Source organism: Coregonus clupeaformis, unplaced genomic scaffold (assembly GCF_020615455.1).
Source record: "Coregonus clupeaformis isolate EN_2021a unplaced genomic scaffold, ASM2061545v1 scaf4111, whole genome shotgun sequence".
NCBI classification, from domain to species: Eukaryota; Metazoa; Chordata; class Actinopteri; order Salmoniformes; family Salmonidae; genus Coregonus; species Coregonus clupeaformis.
In genome coordinates this window covers 9566-19130 of record NW_025537565.1, presented here as the reverse complement: position 1 = coordinate 19130, position 9565 = coordinate 9566, and positions in this window count along the sequence as shown.

Genomic DNA, 9565 nt, shown 5'->3' with positions numbered 1-9565 from the left:
GCAGCGGGTGCTGCCGTGGGCCCCACCCCCGTCCCAAAGCACTCACAGGCCCCACCCCCGTCCCAAAGCACTCACAGGCGGCCCAGTCCTCGTGCAGCAGACCCTCACAGCTGGAGTCAGAGCAGGAGATGTTCACCCCTCCGCGTCCAGACTGCAAATGAATCGCGCTATGCGGGAGGCCAAAACAAGAATCGACAGAAGAAAGTTAATTCAAACATATTTAGGTAGTTTTTACTCACTTTTTGTCTCTCCCACAACGTTAGCAAAGGCACCTGAGCAACCGTCTTGCAGCCTGGTGACATGGGAGGTAACCAACCCGAGGAGGGGCCTGCAGCCGCCAAGACCGAACCTAGCAGCAGCACCGACGGTATATTACAAGCACCGACGCCTCCCGTTAGTGCCTGACCGCCTCGGTGATGAGGAGCCAGCGCAGGTTTGTCTGTGGAAAATACCCAACCCGCCTGTCCTGTGGGAGAAAACTGGCATTTTGTAGCGCCCGTGGTTCAAAGGCAGAGGGTGACTGGAAAATTCCTGCAAGGCAGATGCAGTTTGATGAGTTCTGGGAGAAATACAAGCACACTTGGAAACCCCCCCCTGCTCCAAGCAAACGGCAAAGAGTAGTGAGTAGTAATCTGAAAGAACATGTGGTGGAAACACCAATGGGCCAGCTAGAAGAGGACAGTGAGAGGGAGTGGAACAGACAGTTTTTCAGCACTCTGGATGCTGTACTGGGAGAAATGTCAGCAAGATTTAACGAAACGAAACAGCCAACTCGTTGAGGCCCTGTGTGCCTTGCACCCAGAGAATGAAACATTTATGGATGTGGAAAAAGTGGAACCACTGCTGGACTTAATCTCAGGAGATTTTGTGAAAAACTGAGTTTACTGTCGCACGCCAGTTTCTACAGACTGAAATCGCCCGATCTGGAGAAGAAAAATGGACAACGCAGAGCATTATGGGTAGATACTCCGGGCCTCTAACAGCAATGTCTACTGTGATGATGGCGTTGAAGCTGGGATTAACATTTGGAGCTTTCACGGCAATTTGCGAGAACTCTTTTTCAACATTGAAAAACGTATTCAGTGAGCACAGACGGAGCATGTTGCACAGGAGGAAAAGCGCAGCTGATTCAACTGGCATTTGAGAGGGGATCTTACAAGCAAATTCCGTGGGGAGTGGAACGAGAGACTGCTGAGGACGTTCAACACAGCGTCAAGGCGGCTGCAACTCTTTTGAATCTGGGTAAGAACAGGCAGCCTGGCTGGGCTTGTATTATTTAGTTATTTGCTAGCTTTTGGAAATGCGTGGCAAACGTCAGAAAAAGGCGTAGATGTGATTTTCTTTATTGCCCGTTGCTGCCAAGTCTACTGCTTGATTTCTGTGATGTGATTGGATTGGAAATGTTTGGTTTATAATATAATCGGATTGTTTTTAATGTTGTTTTATAATGTAGAAGAGGTGCTTTGCATTACATTGATGAAGGTGGGCAGACCTTGACCAATGGTTGAGTAACGATGTAGCTATAGTGTTGCCATAAACAACTCGTTGCTAGATGGGTGTACCTAATAAACTGGCCACTGAGTTGCCCTAAGAGTTGTGCAAAGTTGGTAGAATCTTATTCAAAATGATTCACAGCTGTAATGGCTGCCAAAGGCGCTTCCATCACGAATTAACTCTGGGGTGTGAAGACATACGCAACCAAGACGTCTTTAATTTTTCATTTAATTTGGAACATTTTCTATTCTATAAGGTGTGTAGATCGGTAGGAAAGAAATCCAATGTAATAAATGTTTTGATAAGTTTAGGGCAGCAAAAGGTGGATGTGCAAGGAGTGTGTCGACTTTTACTAGACACTATCCATAACAGATTATATTTGGATACAGAATGGAACAAGACAGCAAAGTACATACATTTTAATAATATTATCAAAATAAACTACATGTATCAACTAAGTAAACAATAAACCACTACATATAGTAGGTAAGTAGTAAGTACAAAACAATCATCAACAACTGACAACGTCAGCAGTCCATCAACTTCCAGTATTATTACCCAAGATAGCTGCATTTTACCTTCAAGCATTTCTCAGAGGAAGAAGGGACAGGAAGTCTTGGTTACATTTGGCGTAGTCGGCAGGATGTCGACTATTCCTTTATCTTCCCTAACCCCTACCTTTTACACGTAGGCATAAAGATCTTAACCTCTCTCATCTCAGCCAGCAGGGTGGTGTTGAAGGTGTTCCTCTGTCTCTCTGCACGTGGCCATGAAGATCTTAACCTCTCCCATCTCAGCCAGCAGGGTGGTGTTGAAGGTGTTCCTCTGTCTCTCTGCACGTGGGCATAAAGATCTTAACCTCTCCCATCTCAGCCAGCAGGGGGGTGTTAAAGGCATTCTGGATGTCTTGAGTGAAGGTCAGGTCTTCCCAGATCAGAGTGGTTCCTGGGCGACAGAAGTGTTCGCACGGTAACCAACAGCTCCTCCAGGTAGTCATGGAGATAGAAGGATCTGGGTTAGGTGCGTTCCACTTCAGGACCCCTGGACAAGGTGTGAACTTAGAGCGCCCACTGGCGTTTGTTGCTGAGAACGTCTGGGGAGATCCGTGGCCATCACCTGGGCACCTGTGGACACATTGCATTAGTAAGGAGTTAAGAAGAAGAAGAAGAAGAAGAAGAAGAAGAAGAAGAAGAAGAAGAAGAAGAAGGAGAAGAAGAAGGAGAAGAAGAAGGAGAAGAAGAAGGAGAAGAAGAAGAAGAAGGGAAGAAGGAGAAGAAGAAGAAGAAGAAGAAGAGAAGGAGATCCAACCTCTGTTAAGGATTACAGTCAAAAAGTCAGGAGCTTTTTAAGAACAAGAAGAACAAGAACAAGAAGAAGAACACTGACTCCAAAAGACATCTATCACTAGATCCAACCTCTGATCGCGTTACAGTCTAAAAGTCAAAGGTAATCAGTAAGACTTACCCAGTAGACTGGCGACGACAGACACTAATCCTGTCCCTGATCCCAGCTCCAGAACCTGCTTTCCTTTCAGATCTATCACATCAGTATTGGTCTCCAGGTAGTTACATAGAGCCAACGCCTGCAGGGAGCAAATACATTATATTACCACTATTATTACTACTACTACTCCACTGTATTACTGTATTGTCGTCTAGCACCATCTAGTGGTCCACCACTAGGTGGCAGTAGTCCATTTGTCTGTTACCCTGTAGAAGAGCATTCTGAACAGGAAGGCAAGAAGACACCTTACCTGTTTTCCCTTTGTTCCATGTGAGTGTTTGGTGCGTTGATTTATCCTGCCGACTACTTCAAATGTAGCGATTTATCCTGCTGACTACTTCAAATGTAGTGATTTATCCTGCCGACTACTTCAAATGTAGTGATTTATCCTGCCGACTACTTCAAATGTAGTGATTTATTCTGCCGACTACTTCAAATTTTTACATTTTTACATTTTAGTCATTTAGCAGACGTCTTATCCAGAGCGACTTACAGTTAGTGAGTGCATATATTTTCATACTGGCCCCCGTGGGAATTGAACCCACAACCTGGCATTGCAAAGCGCCATGATCTACCAACTGAGCTACATCCCCTGCCGGCCATTCCCTCCCCCTACCCTGGACGAATCCTGTGCGCCGCCCCATGGGTCTCCCGGTCGCGGCCGGCTACGACAGAGCCTGGATTCGAATCAGGATCTCTAGTGGCACAGCTAGCTAGTTTGCAACGCCAGGGTTGTGGGTTCGATTCCACTGGGGCCCAGTATGAAAATGTAAAATGTATGCACTCAATACCTGTAAGTCGCTCTGGATAAGAGCGTCCTGCTAAATGACTAAAATGCTAAATGTAATATCCTTCATCACTATGCTCCAGAGTCTGCTCATCACATCCCTTGGCTACTTCCCTCCTCTTCCACCTCCTCCTTCTCCAAACTCTTGTCTTGGTCCTCTGACCTGTCTTTCTCCACAACAAACTCCTCAACCCAGACTGGTCTCTCTTGCTTCTGGGACATTTGAGTCCTTATTGTCTGACTCCTCTGAACAAGAAACATAAGAAAACCACAAATCACGTAGCTAGACAAAACAAAACAAGGTCCCTGGGGTTTTGTACCTTGTATTTTGACAGTGGGTTGAATGCTCACCATGGCCTTGGAGCTTAGATTCAGAGGTAGAATCCTGCTGTTCCTGGTCTCTGCATCCCTCAAACAAACTATTTTTGTCTGTCCTTTTCCTTCCCTTCCTCCAACTCACGGTCTTCCTCTTCCTCTTCCTTCACTAAGACCTCTTCACCTTGTTGTAACGATGAGTGGAATCCAGGCTCCTTAGTTGTGGCTGGTGGAAAACAGATATCCCCTAAGGATCACATTCCAGGCCAAGATTCACAGTTCTGTTATTAACGGCGCCCCTTTAAATAATCCGTCATTCTCAAAAGTCCTGTGAATGTGTTGTCGTATTTACCTGAGTAAAGCCTATTCATGTTGCCCGTATTTAACTTCTCACCTCAGTAACGGTATTGTATTCCACTGGCAACCACATTTTCCAACTTATTTAGTCTAGTAAATAAAACCCTGAATGAATTGTTTGTGGCATTGAGTTTATTTGTGAGCGATTTGGGTTCTTGAGGTTCCAGAGTTCAATAACTGTTCAGAATGAGAATATAGTAACTGACTGATTTATATTGTTGATATAAATTGATATTTTATATTGTTGATAGTATTAACAGTATAACAGTTATTTATAACTACGAGAGAGAGAGAGTTGGCTTTTTCATAGCTGAGCATTCAGAGGTCGAGAGCATTAGATGCAGGAGAGAGAGAGAGAGAGAGAGAGAGAGAGAGAGAGAGAGAGAGAGAGAGAGAGAGAGAGAGAGAGAGAGAGAGAGAGAGAGAGAGAGAGAGAGAGAGAGAGAGAGAGAGAGAGAGAGAGAGAGAGAGAGAGAGAGAGAGAGAGAGAGAGAGAGAGAGAGAGCCAGCCAGCCAGCCAGCCAGCAAGCAGGTCGGGGGACAAGGTAGCATGTCCGTTGAACAGGTCAGGGTTCCATAGCAGCAGGCAGGACAGCAGAAACTGGATCAGCAGCATGACATTCAATTGGCTGATGTGGTCTTCCTGCAGTCACATGACCAGATCGCCCTCTAGTGGCCTCATGGGTGGAATGTTATTCATATTGTTCAGAATTCCATAATTAATAAACATTCTTTCAACAAACCCTCAGGAAATCCGGTGTTTCTATGTCAACGATTTTGTTATATTTCAGTCTTCTGTGATGTATATAAAGTGTAATATTGGGATGCAAACTCAACATTGAATACATTTCAACTCTATATCTGACATGGTACAGGTGTCTTCTTTTTGTTAAGCCCATAACCATGTGTGTGAGGTGTATACTTTTGTTTCAAAGTAGATTTGTTTAAGACTACCAAGAAACACTGTGTGACCCTGATTTAGCCCACTGCAGTAAAAGGCTATTGAGATGAAATGGTCAACCCTGTTACGGTCAACCCTGTTATGGTCAACCAATGGTACGGTCAACCCTGTTATGGTCAGCCCTGTTACGGTCAACCAATGGTACGGTCAACCCTGTTATGGTCAGCCCTGTTATGGTCAACCAATGGTACGGTCAACCCTGTTACGGTCAGCCCTGTTACGGTCAACCCCTGTTATGGTCAACCATGTTACGGTCAGCCCTGTTACGGTCAACCCTGTTATGGTCAACCATGTTACAGTCAACCCTGTTATGGTCAACCCTGTTATGGTCAACGATGTTATGGTCAACCATGTTATGGTCAACCATGTTACGGTCAACCCTGTTATGGTCAACCCTGTTATGGTCAACCATGTTATGGTCAACCATGTTATGGTCAACCATAATACGGTCAACCCGTTTAAATCTCATATCTTGGACCCCGAACAGACCCCACAACAGTTCTCCAGGGGGAATTTGTAACTCTGACCTCCATTAAAATCTGTTTTGATTTTGTGAGTGTTTGGCCTGGATATGAGAATTTGACCTGGATCCTCCGGCTCTCAGGTTTCTGAGATCGTTAAAACCAGGGCTCAATCCCAATACCCCCCTTAGCCCTCCCCCCTTCGTTTCAAGTGCCCCTCGGTGGGATAGTGCCCCTCAAATGGAGCAACTAGTGGTAGGGAGAGATACATAACCCTATGGAATGGGACATCTACTAGCAAACAGCAGACGCGGCCAAAGGATAACCTAGCACGTAATTCATTGACGACGAGCCTTGTGTTTTCACAATGCCTGTACTGGCGGCAGTAATAGCTTTCCTTATATTTTTCATGCAACAAATACGTACTTACCATATGAGCAACATATGAGAACTGCAGTTGTTCAATGTGGAGTAGTAATGTAGCCATCCTCTGGCTGTGGTTCAATGTGGAGTAGTAATGTAGCCATCCTCTGGCTGTGGTTCAATGTGGAGTAGTAATGTAGTCACCCTCTGGCTGTGGTTCAATGTGGAGTAGTAATGTAGTCATCCTCTGGTTGTGGTTCAATGTGGAGTAGTAATGTAGTCATCCTCTGGCTGTGGTTCAATGTGGAGTAGTAATGTAGTCATCCTCTGGCTGTGGTTCAATGTGGAGTAGTAATGTAGTCATCCTCTCGCTGTGATTCAATGTGGAGTAGTAATGTAGTCATCCTCTGGCTGTGGTTCAATGTGGAGTAGTAATGTAGCCATCCTCTGGCTGTGGTTCAATGTGGAGTAGTAATGTAGCCATCCTCTGGCTGTGGTTCAATGTGGAGTAGTAATGTAGCCATCCTCTGGCTGTGGTTCAATGTGGAGTAGTAATGTAGTCATCCTCTGGCTGTGGTTCAATGTGGAGTAGTAATGTAGCCATCCTCTGGCTGTGGTTCAATGTGGAGTAGTAATGTAGTCACCCTCTGGCTGTGGTTCAATGTGGAGTAGTCCCCCGAATGTAGTCATCCTCTGGTTGTGGTTCAATGTGGAGTAGTAATGTAGTCATCCTCTGGCTGTGGTTCAATGTGGAGTAGTAATGTAGTCATCCTCTGGCTGTGGTTCAATGTGGAGTAGTAATGTAGTCATCCTCTCGCTGTGATTCAATGTGGAGTAGTAATGTAGTCATCCTCTGGCTGTGGTTCAATGTGGAGTAGTAATGTAGCCATCCTCTGGCTGTGGTTCAATGTGGAGTAGTAATGTAGTCATCCTCTGGCTGTGGTTCAATGTGGAGTAGTAATGTAGCCATCCTCTGGCTGTGGTTCAATGTGGAGTAGTAATGTAGCCATCCTCTGGCTGTGGTTCAATGTGGAGTAGTAATGTAGTCATCCTCTGTGGTTCAATGTGGAGTAGTAATGGAGTCATCCTCTGGCTGTGGTTCAATGTGAAATAGTAATGTAGTCATCCTCTGGCTGTGGTTCAATGTGGAGTAGTAATGTAGCCATCCTCTGGCTGTGGTTCAATGTGGAGTAGTAATGTAGTCATCCTCTGGCTGTGGTTCAATGTGAAGTAGTAATGTAGCCATCCTCTGGCTGTGGTTCAATGTGGAGTAGTAATGTAGTCATCCTCTGGCTGTGGTTCAATGTGGAGTAGTAATGTAGCCATCCTCTGGCTGTGGTTCAATGTGGAGTAGTAATGTAGTCATCCTCTGGCTGTGGTTTAATGTGGAGTAGTAATGTAGCCATCCTCTGGCTGTGGTTCAATGTGGAGTAGTAATGTAGTCATCCTCTGGCTGTGGTTCAATGTGGAGTAGTAATGTAGCCATCCTCTGGCTGTGGTTCAATGTGGAGTAGTAATGTAGTCATCCTCTGGCTGTGGTTCAATGTGAAGTAGTAATGTAGCCATCCTCTGGCTGTGGTTCAATGTAGGAGTAGTAATGTAGTCATCCTCTGGCTGTGGTTCAATGTGGAGTAGTAATGTAGCCATCCTCTGGCTGGGTTCAATGTGGAGTAGTAATGTAGCCATCCTCTGGCTGTGGTTCAATGTGGAGTAGTAATGTAGTCATCCTCTGGCTGTGGTTCAATGTGAAGTAGTAATGTAGCCATCCTCTGGCTGTGGTTCAATGTGGAGTAGTAATGTAGTCATCCTCTGGCTGTGGTTCAATGTGGAGTAGTAATGTAGCCATCCTCTGGCTGTGGTTCAATGTGGAGTAGTAATGTAGTCATCCTCTGGCTGTGGTTCAATGTGAAATAGTAATGTAGTCATCCTCTGGCTGTGGTTCAATGTGGAGTAGTAATGTAGCCATCCTCTGGCTGTGGTTCAATGTGGAGTAGTAATGTAGTCATCCTCTGGCTGTGGTTCAATGTGAAGTAGTAATGTAGCCATCCTCTGGCTGTGGTTCAATGTGGAGTAGTAATGTAGTCATCCTCTGGCTGTGGTTCAATGTGGAGTAGTAATGTAGCCATCCTCTGGCTGTGGTTCAATGTGGAGTAGTAATGTAGTCATCCTCTGGCTGTGGTTCAATGTGGAGTAGTAATGTAGCCATCCTCTGGCTGTGGTTCAATGTGGAGTAGTAATGTAGTCATCCTCTGGCTGTGGTTCAATGTGGAGTAGTAATGTAGCCATCCTCTGGCTGTGGTTCAATGTGGAGTAGTAATGTAGTCATCCTCTGGCTGTGGTTCAATGTGAAGTAGTAATGTAGCCATCCTCTGGCTGTGGTTCAATGTGGAGTAGTAATGTAGTCATCCTCTGGCTGTGGTTCAATGTGGAGTAGTAATGTAGCCATCCTCTGGCTGTGGTTCAATGTGGAGTAGTAATGTAGTCATCCTCTGGCTGTGGTTCAATGTGGAGTAGTAATGTAGCCATCCTCTGGCTGTGGTTCAATGTGGAGTAGTAATGTAGTCATCCTCTGGCTGTGGTTCAATGTGGAGTGGTAATGTAGTCATCCTCTGGCTGTGGTTCAATGTGGAGTAGTAATGTAGCCATCCTCTGGCTGTGGTTCAATGTGGAGTAGTAATGTAGCCATCCTCTGGCTGTGGTTCAATGTGAAGTAGTAATGTAGCCATCCTCTGGCTGTGGTTCAATGTGGAGTAGTAATGTAGCCATCCTCTGGCTGTGGTTCAATGTGGAGTAGTAATGTAGTCATCCTCTGGCTGTGGTTCAATGTGGAGTAGTAATGTAGCCATCCTCTGGCTGTGGTTCAATGTGGAGTAGTAATGTAGTCATCCTCTGGCTGTGGTTCAATGTGGAGAAGTAAGCAGGACTTTCATTCCATAGCAGTTTGACATGTAACAGTCTAATTTCATTCACGCAGTCACATGAAACTGGAGAGGGGTTTTTTGTTCCAGATGTATTAGTGATAATGATCTATATTATAACTGGTTTAGAGGGATTTTCTGATCCAGGTTTAAGAGTGATATTGATCTATATTGTAACTGGTTTAGAGGGATTTTCTGATCCAGGTTTAAGAGTGATATTGATCTATATTGTAACTGGTTTAGAGGGATTTTCGGATCCAGGTTTAAGAGTGATATTGATCTATATTATAACTGCTGAAGAGTGATTTTCAGATCCAGTTTTAAGAGTGATATTGGCTATATTGTAACTGGTTTAGAGGGATTTTCTGATCCAGGTTTAAGAGTGATATTGATCTATATTGTAACT